This window comes from Xenopus laevis, chromosome 2S (assembly GCF_017654675.1).
Source record: "Xenopus laevis strain J_2021 chromosome 2S, Xenopus_laevis_v10.1, whole genome shotgun sequence".
NCBI classification, from domain to species: domain Eukaryota; kingdom Metazoa; phylum Chordata; class Amphibia; order Anura; family Pipidae; genus Xenopus; species Xenopus laevis.
The window spans coordinates 8,845,637-8,861,517 of NC_054374.1; the positions used below are offsets into that span (position 1 = coordinate 8,845,637).

At 41.0% G+C, this 15,881-nt stretch overlaps 1 protein-coding gene across 8 annotated transcripts in view; it reads right to left on the reverse strand.

Annotated features, from left to right (window-relative positions):
• st3gal6.S (ST3 beta-galactoside alpha-2,3-sialyltransferase 6 S homeolog) overlaps positions 1-5,105 on the reverse strand; it is a 65,072-nt gene extending 59,967 nt beyond the window's left edge. For 3 of the 8 annotated variants that reach the window (XM_018248838.2, XM_018248832.2, XM_018248837.2), the window contains exon 1: positions 4,925-5,105. The gene's annotated coding sequence lies outside the window, so the exon portion shown is untranslated. The other 5 variants (XM_041583351.1, XM_018248835.2, XM_018248836.2 and 2 more) reach the window with 4 other exon arrangements.
• Between the last annotated feature and the right edge of the window lie 10,776 nt (positions 5,106-15,881).

The following is a 15,881-nucleotide window of genomic DNA, read 5'->3' on the forward strand; positions in this document are numbered from 1 at the left end:
GGAGCCTGTGTATAAAGACCTTGTGCAAAGCTAAATAAATCCGTGTAAAAGGAATGACAGTCATGTTTCATGGTAGCACAGATAAAGACATGACTCTGCTTCCTGAGCTGCCGCTTTATGTTTTATGGCATTGGCAGGTCCATAAAGCAATAAAGCATTTCTGTTGCTATTTTTAGGGGTACCCCCATCCCAAACAGATACAGTAATCCTTACATATAAGCTGCCTGCTAGATCTGTACCAACTGCACTCTTACAAGACAGCCTTCATAGCACTAGAAGCACTGCTTGCCACCAGGCTACAAAGAAAGAAAAAATTGGTCACCGGACACCAAGAATTATGTTGATAGCAGCTTCCATGCAAGTGCTGCTGAGACATTCAGAAATATAAAAATAATATACAGCTGCAGGGGTTATTTTGAGACCTCATTGCAGCAAACTAAAATTTAAAAATACACACAAAATAACTTACATTTTGAGATGGTGCTGACCAATTGAAGCCCTCCGAAGGAGAATATTTTTGGCCCGGGACTGCTCTCCGTAGACTGTATATCTGGCCCAATATGAGAAAATATTAGTACAGTTGAGACACTCATCCCTTAAAATTGAACTCTCTACCATCTGCCGTACACTACTGTCTCGTAAACTGACATAACCAACAGCATTTGCCTTATTAAAAAGTATTCTTTTATGTCCTTAAGCCCTTTAATATCCCCCATTTAGCTCCATGAAAGCCTGTAGCAATAACTATTAAAACAACATGATTTCCTCCATGTTCAAATGCAAAATGTGACAGTATCTCTCTGGATAGGCCACAGTCTTAATACTTTCTTCACAGTCTGGCATCTTGGGAAGGTTACAATTTAATGATTGCCTTGAATTTCCCACAGCAGGGCATTGTCTGACAAAAACGCCTGCTGGCTACTTTTAAGGTAAGTCCACACAGGGCGTTTTGGGGAGAGTTGGTCACCTGGCAACTAATCACCTCGTTTTTGCAGCGTGTGTGACTACCTACTACAGAGATGAGACTCTACCCACAATATCCAGGAGTCACTCAGATTTCATATACTGGGTATATGTTGTGGTATTAAAAAAACCCACAAGCATTTTGCAAAGACGTGAGGGATAAAGGTAACAATAGATAGGCAGATCCGCTCATTTGGAGAGGTTGCCAAGCAAGCGGATCTTGCCCCAATATGCTCTCCATATGCTCTCAGCAATATCAGCTGATCAAATTGTGGGCCCTAGGACCTAACAATCAGATCATAACGGGGGGATCCATCCAGGACTGGACTTCAAAATAGGCCCTGGCCTTCCTAGTACTCAGAGGCCCAAACAGCCCCCACCAACCCACTTAATAGTCACTTTGTATGGCATCTTACAGCAGCACCTCTGGCATTTGCCAGAACCCACAGATTGCCAGTCCAGGCCTGGATCCATCTGGATTTTTATAACCTGCCTGATCAACATCTGGCTGACTTTGGGGCAGATAGCAGCTGGGGAAGCTCGTCTGAGTGCCCCATACACTGGCCAGTAACCTGATGAATTGGTAGGCCGGTAGCTTTTACCGGCCTGGACGGGCACCTTAAAGGAGAAGTAAAGGTACCGAAGCTGGGGTAGTAAGGCAGCTGTGGCTTTATGCACGTCACTTGCATGAAAACCTCACTTTGGGATTACCCATTTTTAGTGCATTTTGCAGCGTAAAGGTGTGAAGTCCATGGTAAATTCTCTTTTAACTGCCTCTCACAAACACCCAAAACCTTATCTTTTGTGTTTTCTCCCCATAGACTCTTATGACCTTAAGTCCAGTCTCTCGGTATTTAGACAGTATTTTAAAGGGTAATGTGGTAACCCTAGTTCCATGCACGACAAGTTTACAATTTGTCAGCATATATAGGTGCCACACCACCAAACAGACTGTTCCAACCACAGCTAAATCTTTCTGAAAGGGCAACGGGCCTGTGAGGCAGAGCAAGCAAGCTGAATGCGGTATCTAGCTCTTGGGTTGGGTTAGTGCATGGCACAAATGTGGCAAATACATCCTGTTGACTTCATTATGTGGGACACCACATCTAATGCCAACGGCTGCTTCTGCAGTGACCCAGAAACCCCGGCATTTCTATTCTGTCATTCTGTCTGGTTGCTCTGTGTAGATTCACTTAGAGGATTGGATGCACTTCTATTCAAACCTTTTTCTATTAACATTTCTGTAATTTAGTAAAACACTGGGGCTCATTTACCAACACTGGGCAAATTTGCCCATGGGCAGTTGCCTATAGCAACCAATCAGTGATTAGCTTTTTGAAACCAGCTGCAAGTAGAACAATGAATGCAGCAATCTGATTGGTTGCCATGGGTTACTGCCCATGGGCAAATATGCCACTGTCTTAAAACTTAAAATAAACAGTGGCCAAATTGGACAAATATCCATTCATTTTGCAACCTTGCTTAACAAGTGAATCTTCCTTTTTATATCCAGCCGGTACAGGGGCACAGGCTATATTTAACCTCTCTGGTTTTCCTGTGACGTCTTCAGTCAAACGATAATATTTCCAACCTAATTCTGGGTTCTTTTCAGAAAGTCCCTGTAACCCTGCCAGCAAAAATGCTTCTCTTGCTGATATGAGAGATCATTTAAGGTGGCCATATGCTGGCTGACCTACACAAATCAGACTGATAAAAAAAAAAAAAAAAAAAACACACACACAAATGTGCATTTTGGCCATCCACATGAAGATCTGGCAGAGAGCAAGGACACGCTGAGGCACCTTATCTATATCCATCCGCTGTGTGGCACACTGACAATAATCCTGCTTTGCTGATATAGGTTTGTCCAATACCAGTAAATAAATCATTTCAACATTTCTTGGCAGCAACAACTGTATTTAATCTGAAAATGGCTTTGATCCTGTTGGTGTGTAGAAGGCACAAAATGACACCTGACCCCCCTTAGTGCCATGTTTGTACTAAAGCAGTTGTATCCTAGTCTGTTATTATAAAGTGAACCCTAAGGGGCAGATTTATCAAAGGTCGAGGTGAAGTTTCGAATTAAAATAATTCTAATTTCGAGCTATTTTTGCGTACCTCGACTAGGGAATAGAAAATTCGAATCTCGAAATTCATCATGTACTGTCGCTTTAAAAATTCATCTTCGACCATTTGCCGAATTGCTGTTTTAGCCTATGGGGAGCTCCGAGAACCTATTTGGAGTCAATTGATGGACTTTTTTGGGAAAAACTATGAATCGAATTTGATCGAATGCGCTATTAATTCGATTCGTATGATTCGAATTCGGCCGACTACGGACCTATTCGATCGAAAACGGACCTATTCAGGCAAAAAAACTTTGACTTAATTTCAGTTGGTCTTTTTGAATTTTGAAGTTTTTCAAATTCAACCCTTGATAAATATGCCCCATAATGTACTATTTTACCAGTTCAGGGTTACAGGACCTATTAAAAACATAATATTAATAAAGTAACTAATAAAGTAGTCTAATATGTTAGGCTCCTGCTTGCACTCGCCCAATCAGGTGCAGGCAAAATCATCATAAAAGGAACTCAGGCTGGCACATTTCTGAGGAGGGGTGCCTCACAAATTGGTACTTTTTAAAACAGTAACAGTGTCTGTATGCTTTTCAAGGGATGGTTAAAACAAGCCTTTAGTAGTATGCCTAAAATTTAAAAACCAACCTGGCTGTTAGGGCCCCTTATATTGGCAACCAGAAATGTATTCATATATTTGCTCACTTTCTTTCAGCAGAGACCCCTTTTTTTCAGCTGTCTTTCAGTCTGCTATTCAAACCACTGTCTGGTTGCTAGGATAAGTTGGACCCTAGCAACCAAGTAAAATTCCAAACAGAAAAGCAAAATGTTAAAAAATACAACCCCACTCCAAAATAAAAAAAAATAGATTAGTAAATTGCTGAAAAATACCATTTCTTTCTAAAAATGAAAACAAAATGAGGGACACCTACATTTAATGTGGGCATTAAATCGATATTAGTAGCCATAGAGATGTGTGTGGACTATATAGACTTATAGAGGCACAAGGACAAAGGCAATAAACGTTTATACAAGTCTTGGAACTCCCATTTACATTCAAGCACACATGTCCCAAGTACTGGGTACAATTCAAGGTCACAGCTGTATAATGAAAGCATTAAAATGCTAACTGTAATGGCAATAATAATAAACATGTCATTTAAATGCTTTCCCCTTGCACCAATGTTAATAAGTACCCTGCTATCACAGTGCCAGTTTATTTTCACTTACCTAGCCCATGTTGTTTGGCCTTTATCTTGCTATAGGCATCTGCCAACTAGATCTGGGACTCACCCAAGTGTTTTAGGAAAGAGGGGTGCTAGGGGGCTTAACTACAGCTCCCATCATGCTCCAGATTTGGGTGGTTGCTGGTAGCTGTAGTTGAGCAGCTGCTAAAGGGCAACCTAGTTACAGATATTATGTATAACTGTAGCATAGCAGGGCAAAACCAAAGAGAACAGGCTACTGCTGTTAATCTACTACTCCCAGTCACCCTCAGAAGTAGTCGTTGGGTGCTGGGAGTTGCGCTTTTGCCTGGTCTCATAGGAGTGATGTATAAAGTCACTAGTTGTATTGGGAGCTGCACACGGACTCCCTGTCTGCACAAGCAACAGCTCCCTCTCCCCACACTCCCCAGTCTACAAGGGCCCCAGTATGTGCAGCCCCCCGGCTAGACCTGAGATAACTGTACCCAGTGAAACAAAATGCCCGGGAGAAGCAGCAGCTGCAATAATCTACCCTCACCTTAGGCGAGTCTGAGGGGCAGCTCTGAGCACAAAGCATACAGGCAATTCCAGCTCTTTGGAAGGGGCATGTCAGTGGCACAGGGCACATAACGGGCACCTCACTCTCTCCTGGGCCAGGCAGCAACGAGCAGGACTTACTTGAGTAGCTGTGACCTTTATTCCATGGAAGCTGTATCAGCTAGTGCAGCTGTGTGAGAGAGGCTCAGTACTGGGGATCCCAGGGGCGGGGGAGGTGCTTGCCACTGCAGAGAGTGTGAGACAGTGTGTGTGAGAGACAGATAGTGTGAGGCTGAGCATGTGAGAGACAGAGTGTGTGAGAGACAGATAGTGTGAGACTGAGCATGTGAGAGACAGTGTGTGTGAGAGACAGATAGTGTGAGACTGAGCATGTGAGAGACAGTGTGTGTGAGAGACAGATAGTGTGAGACTGAGCATGTGTGAGACAGTGTGTGTGTGTGTGAGAGAGACAGATAGTGTGAGACTGAGCATGTGAGAGACAGAGTGTGTGAGAGACAGAGTGTGTGTGTGAGAGACAGATAGTGTGAGGCTGAGCATGTGAGAGACAGTGTGTGTGTGTGTGAGAGAGACAGATAGTGTGAGACTGAGCATGTGAGAGACAGAGTGTGTGAGAGACAGAGTGTGTGTGTGTGTGTGAGAGACAGATTGTGAGAGACAGAGTGTGTGAGACAGAGAGGGTGTGAGACAGAGTGTTTAAGGCTGAGCATGTGTGAGAGACAGAGCGAGAGAGAGACAGAATGTGAGAGAGAGACAGAATGTGAGAGAGAGAATGTGAGAGACAGAGGGGCCGATTCACTAACTTCAAGTGAAGGATTCGAAGTTAAAAAACTTCGAATTTCGAAGGTTTTTTTGGGCTACTTCGACTACGACTATCGAAGGATTCGAAGTAAAAATCGTTCGACTATTCGACCATTCGATAGTCGAAGTACTCTCTCTTTAAAAAAAAACTTCGACCCCCTAGTTCGCCACCTAAAAGCTACCGAAGTCAATGTTAGCCTATGGGGAAGGTCCCCATAGGCTTGGCTAACTTTTTTTGAAGGATATTCCTTCGATCGTTGGATTTAAATCCTTCGAATCGTTCGATTCGAAGGATTTAATCGTTCGATCGAAGGAATTATCCTTCGATTGTTCGATCGAACTATCAGCGCTAAATCCTTCGACTTCGATATTCGAAGTCGAAGGATTTTAGTTCCTAGTCGAATATCGAGGGTTAATTAACCCTCGATATTCGACCCTTAGTGAATCGGCCCCAGAGTGTATGAGACTATTGGGCACATTTACTAAAGGGCGAAGTGACTAATCATCGCCATGATCGATTCATTGCCAGCGTGACGTTATTTCGTTGCTTTGCCGATCTACTAACGGGCGCAGGCGTCACCTCGCTAGCGAAGGAGATAGAAATTTTCGCTCTGGCGAATGGACATTACTCCGCAAATTCACTAAGATGCGGATTTTACTGAGCGTTACCTCTTGCGCCAGACTTGCCTTCACCACCTCAGACCAGTTGAAGTGCACTGGAGTGCATGGGGCTTCTTCAATTTTTAGTCCCAAAAAACGCTGGTGTCTTTTCCTTTTTCAGAGTGATAGGCTGCAAAGGTCCGTATATTTTTTTTTTTTTTTGAGTAACCAGGTTCCCCCATATATTTTCTAACATATGGAACACAGTGAAATAAACAGCATCAAGGCAGTACTTTTAAACTGCAAATTTTCTTGTTATTTTAACAGTGTAAAACACAAACTACATGTTTCGGGTAAAGACCCTTTATTAAGTGTGCCTAGTGCAAAGTATTGTGGGTATATAAACCCTCTTCCACACACCAGGAACCTCCCCCAATTTCATCTTAAAGTGACAGAGTATACATTAGAGTACACACTATTGTGAACAAACGATTACATAAACCTCCACTTATTCAATCAAGTCTGGTTTATAACCTTGTGGTCCATCCATTGTGTTGTGCCCATATTTACAAGTCTTTTTTGAGTCCAAATCAGGGAAATTGCCATTTGTTGGCCTATCCCTGGTAGATCCATAAGTACTGCTGAAAAAGCCTACTTAAGGGTTAAACACTAGACATGTAGATATGAAGAGACCATTACTATATCTGTAAATAGCCAGCTTTTTAAACTGTAACTCCTGTATCAGTAGTTCTATGCACATTACTTATTTATTTACTTACACGGCAGGAGTTCCGTGAATTCAAGGAGCAGCTGGTTCATTAATACCTGAGGAAGGAGAAAGAATAGTATCAGTGTAACATACTTGGAAGTCAAAATGGCATTATTACATACATGCAAAAGATCATTTTATAAGAAGCACTTAAGACTAATGTGGTCATTCATACCTTTTGGTTTTACACATTCTAGTCTCCCTATCCACCATGCTTCCCTATGGAGCAGTAGTTTTCCCCAATCACATCCCCTTGGGGGTCTTTTTTACTACCTTCCATTTTAACTGGCTTACATGATGTTTTGGACTCAAAAAAATGTCTTGCTACTGGGGTGTTGCGTGCTCATTGCCCTGATGGTTTTCCCCACATACATCATATCACAGTGACATTTTAGTACATAAACTACATACCGAATATACTGAGTATAAGCCGAGTTTTTCAGCATCCAAAATGTGCTAAAAAAGTCTACCTCGGCTTATACTCGGGTCAGCGGTACCCAACCCGAGTAACTGAGATTGCAGTCATTCCTATACCAACAGTTCACTTGGGGAGAGCCTGCAATATCCCACAATGCCCTCTGTTGGTTATATGAAAGAATAACAGTGACTGCAATATCACACAGCGCCATCTGTTGGTTGTATGAAAGAATAACAGTGCGCCCTCTGTTGGTTATATGAAAGATTAACAGTGACTGCAATATCACACAGCGCGATCTGTTGGTTGTATGAAAGAATAACAGTGCGCCCTCTGTTGGTTATATTAAAGAATAACAGTAACTGCAATATCACACAGCACCATCTGTTGGTTGTATGAAAGAATAACAGTGACTGCAATATCACACAGCGCCCTCTGTTGGTTATATGAAAGAATAACAGTGCGCCCTCTGTTGGTTATATGAAAGAATAACAGTGACTGCAATATCATACAGCGCCATCTGTTGGTTATATGAAAGAATAACAGTGACTGCAATATCACACAGCACCCTCTGTTGGTTATATGAAAGAATAACAGTGCGCCCTCTGTTGGTTATATGGAAGAATAACAGTGACTGCAATATCACACAGCACCCTCTGTTGGTTATATGAAAGATTAACAGTGACTGCAATATCACACAGCGCCCTCTGTTGGTTATACGAAAGATTAACAGTGATGGCAATATCAAACAGCACCCTCTGTTGGTTATACGAAAGATTAACAGTGATGGCAATATCACACAGCGCCCTCTGTTGGTTATACGAAAGATTAACAGTGATGGCAATATCACACAGCAGCCTCTGCACATGGTAGTGGGACAGTGGGACAATGCACACAGTAATCCGTTTGGCAATTCTCTGTCACCATCAACTTTGCAAAGAAGTCCGGTTGATCGCTGGGGGGGGTCGCTTTGGCAGAATGTGCGCTGCTGGGAGACAGGGCTGTAGTTGTGTCTAGGCTTATACTAGAGTCAATAAGTTTCCCAGTTTTCGTAGGTAAAATTAGGTACCTCGGCTTATACTCGGGTCGGCTTATACTCGAGTTTATACAGTATGTGCTAGATCATGTAGCAAATGTTTTTAGAATTATTTCAGTGCCTTTTGAGGGATGATGGATATTAGGGCCTTTTATTATGGATGTGCAACAGTTGCAATTGTAACAAGGGAAAGTACCCAACTTACTACCTTGGTGCTGAACCTGCTTCCTTGGTTCTGTAGGGCTCAGTTGATCTTTCAAGGTTGAACCCCTTTAATAGGCAAATTGTGGGGGTTCTTTAAACAGATGGCCATACTCTTTATCCATCTGTAATAGAGGCCAAAATTGTCTAATGATTGTCTCTATTTGTTGGCTCTGCTTATCGTATTTACTAACAAATGTTAGTTTCTGAGGGTTATGGGATTTTAGTCTCTGAGTTAGTAGGTTCTCCAGTGGGATGTCCCTGACGTCATTCAATATTTCCATAAGTTTTCTGTTAGAGTAGCCTTTTTTATTAAACCTTCTTGCGAGGCATGCATTTAAAGTCATTGGGCATTTTCTGAAGTCGCCCGAAGTTTCCTTGTGAGGCACTTGCCGCAGTCGAATATTTCTTGCACCTCGTGATGTGTTTTCAAGTTACAGAACATTTTAATTGGCATGTGTGTTTTTTTTTGTTTTTTAACATCATAACCTTTATTGCAAAGATTGAACATGACATACAGTTGTACATACCGACATTGTATTTATGGTATTAAACATTTTGCAAGGTACATTCAGTTTGCGAAAAATTGGCATGTGTGTTTAACGGGATAAATACCTCCCAACATTTTGGAAAGAAAAAGAGGGACAAAAAAGTTGGGCGTGTAGAGCATCGACATTTTTTGATCACGCCCATTTTTGTGGCCACATCCCCTAATTACCATGTTCATTCTACAAAATTTCGCAGGTTATAAAAGTTGAAACATATTTCTGTGTTTTTTTTCCAGTTATTACAGTTTTGCTAATGAAGGTGAATTGACCTTTCAGCTGTGAGTCTAACTTTTCCCAAGGGACCTGTTATCTTATATTGTTACAATTACTTATGGATACATTTGAATTGTTACAAATGTATCTAATCTTCTGCTGTGGCTGTTCTGGGCTCTCTGCCAAAAGCCAATTAAGTTAGAAACATTGTTTCTTTTACTGGCTGTTCAGTGCAGAGAAAAACAGGACTTTCCAGTACAAATGAGGGACTGCGGGTTGAGCTGTTAAAAGAGGGGCCGTCCCTCTAAAAACCGGACAGTTGGGAGGTATGGGATAAACCGCGTCTGATTTATTCATTTTGGAACCCAGTGTTCCCACTGAGCTTCAGGGTAACCAAACTGATGCTTGGTAATTATGTAATTATGTAATTATATAGCAGTACCTCGTAATGTTACCTTATTGGAGGCAAAACAATTTATAAAGTGCAGGTCGGGGTATAAAAAAATGTCATAAACTGCCATGAATTTTTGCATATTTTCACCGAGCCTAACAACTTGCAGGTCTTTTTACTCTGAAATTCAGCACCTAAACTCTGTCTTTGTCCAAGTGGTGAACTAAACTGGCCATAGATGTAAAGATTTTTAAAAGATCTTTTCGTTATCGTTAGACCAAGCTTATCTTAAGCTTATCGTTTAAATGTACGATTTGTCCATCAACTTAGAAGACAATTTAAAACGATTTTGTCTCGTTGAAACCAGGAAAACTGTGGGTAACTGCCAGCTTGGCCCTGCAAATGATTGGACAATGGATACATTTCACGGTGACCTGTGAAAATCTTCTAACCTGACTGATTCATTTTCTGACCAGTTGGATGAAAAATCGTTAGATGCACAATTGTTCGGTGCCCACTAACCTCACGATAATTTGGCGGATTTGTGGGATTGCACTAAAATCGGTCATGAAGGAGAGAAATATCGTAGCGCATAGTGAGCTTAAAGGAAAACTATACCCACAAAATGAATACTCAAGCAACAGATCATATTGTATTATATTATTATATCATATTATGTGGCATATTAAAGAATCTTATCAAACTGGTCTATATATTTAAGTAAATATTGCCCTTTTATATCTCTTGCCTTGAACCCCCATTTTGTCATGGTCTGTGTGCTGTCTCAGAGATCACCTGACCAGAAATACTGCAGCTCTAACTGTAACAGGAAGAGATCACCTGACCAGAAATACTGCAGCTCTAACTGTATCAGGAAGAGATCACCTGACCAGAAATACTGCAGCTCTAACTGTAACAGGAAGAGATCACCTGACCAGAAATACTGCAGCTCTAACTGTAACAGGAAGAGATCACCTGACCAGAAATACTGCAGCTCTAACTGTAACAGGAAGAGATCACCTGACCAGAAATACTGTAGCTCTAACTGTAACAGGAAGAAATCACCTGACCAGAAATACTGCAGCTCTTACTGTAACAGGGAGAGATCACCTGACCAGAAATACTGCAGCTCTAACTGTAACAGGAAGAGATCACCTGACCAGAAATACTGCAGCTCTAACTGTAACAAGAAGAGATCACCTGACCAGAAATACTGCAGCTCTAACTGTAACAGGAAGAAATCACCTGACCAGAAATACTGCAGCTCTTACTGTAACAGGGAGAGATCACCTGACCAGAAATACTGCAGCTCTAACTGTAACAGGAAGAGATCACCTGACCAGAAATACTGCAGCTCTTACTGTTACAGGAAGAAGTGTGGAAGCAAAAGACACAACAACATGGTTTGTTTATTATTTTTGTGTACACAGTGATTCGTATGATCCCAGGGGGTGGCCCTTATTTTAAAAAATGGCAATTTTCTATTTATGATTACCCAATGGCACATACTCCTAGAAAAGTATATTATTATGAAAATGGTTTATTTACATGAAGCAGGGTTTTACATATGAGCTGTTTTATGTAATATATTTTTATAGACCTACATTGTTTGAGGGTATAGTTTTCTTTTAAATGAAGGTTAAAGCCTTACTTTTGTCTTAAAGGGAACTAAAGCCTAACTAAAGAAGTAGCTAGCAATGTTATACATATTTAGCAAGGGTTGAATTTCTAATTGAAAAAAACTTAGAAATTCGAATAAAAAAAAAACCAACCAAAATTAAGTCTAAGTTTTTTTGTGTCGAATAGGTCTGTTTTCAACCGAATTAGTCCGTACTCGGCTGAATCTGAATAGTTTGCATCGAAGGAACGGCGCATACAATCAAATTAAATTCGAAGTTTTTCCCAAAAAAAACCTTTGATTTTTCCACCAATTGTCTCCCCATAGGCTAAAACAGCAATTTGTCAGGTTTTAGATGGTCAGATTTTTAAAGAGACAGTACATGATAAATTTTGATATTCGAATTTTCTATTTTTTTGCAAATTCTAATTGAATTTGGACTATTCCCTAGTCGAAGAACACAAAAGTAGCTTGAAACTCAAAATTTTTCCAATTTGAAAATTCACCTCGACCGTTGATAAATCTGCCACTATGTGTTGTGCTTCTGTACCAGCCCAAGGCAACCACAGCCCTTTAGCAGTAAAGATCTGTGTCTCCAAAGATGCCCCAGTAGCTCCCCATCTTCTTTTCTGCTGATTCACTGCACATGCTCTGTGCTGCTGTCACTTACTGAGCTTAGGGAGCCACTCACAATATACAGTACACATAGAATAGAAATGTCACAATATAAGGCTGATTAGTAATTATTACACATAATTACTACATGGCAGCACAAAAACCAGTGCAATTAGCATCAGAATTTAATAATCAGTCTTGTAGCATCAGCTCAGGCCTAGACTGGCAGTCTGTGGGTTCTGGCAAATGCCAGAAGGGCTGCTATCAGGTGCCATAGCAGCCCCTCTGGCATAGAGCTTTTTAAAGGGGTAGTTCACCTTTAAGTTAACTTTTAGTATGTTGTAGAATGGCCAATTATAAGTAACTTTTCAAAAACTTGGTCTTCATTTTTTTTTATAATTTTGGAATTATTTGCCTTCTTCTTTTGACTTTTTGCAGCTTTCAAATGGGGGTCACTGACCCCATCTCAAAAGCAAATGCTCTGTAAGGCTAAAAATGTATTGTTATTCCTACTTTTTGTTACTCTTCTTTCTATGCGGGCCTTTCCTATTCATATCCCAGTCTCTTATTCAAATCAATGCATGGTTGCTAGGCTAATTTGGTCTCTAGCAACCATATTGCTAAAACTGGAGAACTGTGAATAAAAAGCTAAATAACTCAAAAATCAGAAATAATAAAAAATGAAACATCATCCTCTACATCGTACTAAAAGTTAACTCAAAGGTAACCAACCCCTTTCATTAGAAGCTCAACCGTTTGCAATTTCAGCAATCTGTTTGTTAGGGTCCAAATTCCCCTAGCAACCATGCACTGATTTAAATAAGAGACTGGCATATGAATAGGAGAGGCCTGAATAAAAATAGAAGTGATAAAAAAATATAAAAAGTAGCAATGACAGTAAATTTGTGGCTTTATAACGCATTTGTTTTTGAATGCTGGAAAGGCTGATTGAATCATAAACGTTAACTGAAAAGTGAACCATCCCTTTAAAGGGATCCTGTCATCGGAAAACATGTTTTTTTCAAAACGCATCAGTTAATAGTGCTGCTCCAGCAGAATTCTGCACTGAAATCCATTTCTCAAAAGAGCAAAGAGATTTTTTTATATTCAATTTTGAAATCTGACATGGGGCTAGACATTTTGTCAATTTCCCAGCTGCCCCAAGTCATGTGACTTGTGCCTGCACTTTAGGGGAGAAATGCTTTCTGGCAGGCTGCTGTTTTTCCTTCTCAATGTAACTGAATGTGTCTCACTGGGACATGGGTTTGTACTATTGAGTGTTGTTCTTAGATCTACCAGGCAGCTGTTATCTTGTGTTAGGGAGCTGTTATCTGGTTACCTTCCCATTGTTCTGTTGTTAGGCTGCTGGGGGGGAAAAGGAAGGGGGGGGGGATATCACTCCAACTTGCAGACGGCAGTAAAGAGTGATTGAAGTTTATCAGAGCACAAGTCACATGACTTGAGGCAGCTGGGAAATTGACAATATGTCTAGCCCCATGTCAGATTTCAAAATCGAATATAAAAAAATCAGTTTGCTCTTTTGAGAAATGAATTTCAGTGCAGAATTCTGTTGGAGCTGCACTATTAACTGATGCGTTTTGAAAAAAAACATTTTTCCCCATGACAGTATCCCTTTAACAAAACCTCATTGCTCAATGCTTATTTACGTTTGGTTATCCATGGTACAGGGGTCAATTGCAGGATTAGAGCAAATAGCAGGATAGCAAATATCACCTACTGGCTTAGAAACATGTAATATCAAATAATGAGATAACAGAATGACAGCTAATTTTTGCGGCAACCAATCTCCCCAAACTCCTTCCCTGAATCTGCACTAATCACAGGAGGCGGTTCGTTTTCCGAAGTCGCATCAAGGGAAGCCGTTTGGGGAGATTGGTCGCCGCAAAAACGAGGCGATTAGTCGCCACTTCACCAAATCTCCCCAAAACGCCCTGTGTGGCCTGACCCTTAAGAATGAACCGATATAAGAAGTGGAACAAGGGGAATTTAAATCATTAACCTGAAAGCTTAGAAGAGATTAGTGCCAACCAGGAGACAGCTCAATGGCAGGAAAGATACTCTGTTGGATATTTTTCACCTGGGGTTCGGGAAAGTTATATTATACGCTGTTTACCATTGGCAGCTCACAGTTGTACTGCAGGTGGTTCAGTCTCAAGTGAAGTGAACTGCTTGCAAGCACATCTGGCTTAAGGAAGAAAATCCCTGCAAGCTGACCCTTGTGCTAACACTGGGGACTGGAGTTTGGAAACAAGTAACCATACCTCCCAACATTTTGGAAACAAAAAGAGGGACAAAAAAATGAGCTGGGGTGAAATTTTTTGGACCACGCCCATTTTTGTGGCCACTTGTTCATTTTACACAATTTGGCAGGTTTGAACATATTTCTGAGGTTTTTTTTCAGTTATTTCAGTTTTGCTAATGAAGGTGAATTGCCCTTTAAGCTGTGAGTGTAACTTTTCTCAAGGGACCTCCTTATCTAAATTGTTACAATTACTTATTTGCTTATCTCTAAATTGTTACAAAGTATTTTATTTGCACCTGTTCTGGGCTCTCTGCCAAAAGCCAATTAAGTTAGAAACTTTGTTTCTTTTTCTGGCTGTTCAGTGCAGAGAAAGTCGGGACTTTCCAGTACAAACATGGAACTGTGGATTGAGCTGTCAAAAGCGGGACAGTTGGGAGGTATGTGTAACATTTATATATGAACCTATTCAGTTGTACAGTCAGACAAGAAAGACTTCAGAGTTAAAGCAAAGGCAGACTACAAGCAGCCCCTTATTCTGGTCCATGGGCAGCACATTAAGCTTTTCCATATCACAAGCGCCACTTGATACCACTGGACTTGACTCATCTCTTCGCATTGCAATGAATTTACACGTGGCATAAAAATGTTCAGAAAAGTTTTTTTGCACGGTGGACCTGAAGAGTTGGTACAGATTTTTGGGGCACTTTCTGGTTATAAACGGCGTAGTAGTATTTCTGCCACGAGTTAAGGTGAGCTCCCGGAAGTTACCAAGGACGGCAAAAAGTCGCTCCTGGTAAATTTACCCGCCCGACCCGCAGGTAAATCCACGGGTATAGGGCCAGCCCACACATCACTACTCACAACTGTCCCGTTTTTGGCAGGGCAGTCCCGATTTTGACAGCTCAACCCACAGTCCCGGGTTTGTTACTGAAATGTCCTGACCTTCTCTTTGTTCTCCTGCACTGAACAGCCAGAAAAAGATACAACGTTTCTAACTTTATTGGCTTTTGGCAGAGAGCCCAGAATAGATACTTAGATACTTTTTTTTAACAATTTAAGATAAACAGGTCTCTTGGGGAAACTGATTTGCAGCTTAAAGGGCAATGCGCCTGCATTAGCAAAACTGTAATGACACATACAAACCACAGAAATGTGTTTAAACTTTCATAACCTGCCAAAATTTGTAAAATGGTCATGGAAATTAGGGGGGGTGTCCTCAAAAATGGGCCTGGCCAGACATTTTTTTTTGTACCTCTTTCTATTTCCAAAATGTTGGGAGGTACTGTATGTTGTAGTGGTAGTAGTAGTGGTAGTAAAGTTTTATATAGTCTCCCTGTTACTATCTGGATTTCCTCTTGGTTTTCCTGCCGCACTCCAACAACATAGGCAGGTTAATGGACTCCTGATGAAAACTGAGCTTAGTGTGTCTTGTGTCTATGTGTTATTGAACGTACTGTATATTCAGGATGATGAACAAACCCTATAAAGTGCTGCATAAAGGCGTTGACACACAAAATTAAAGAATGCTCCATTGAAACCAAAAGACCAGGTGGGTCTTTGTTCAGAGAACAGTTAAATTACAGAATAAACACAGCAGAGCTCATAACAAT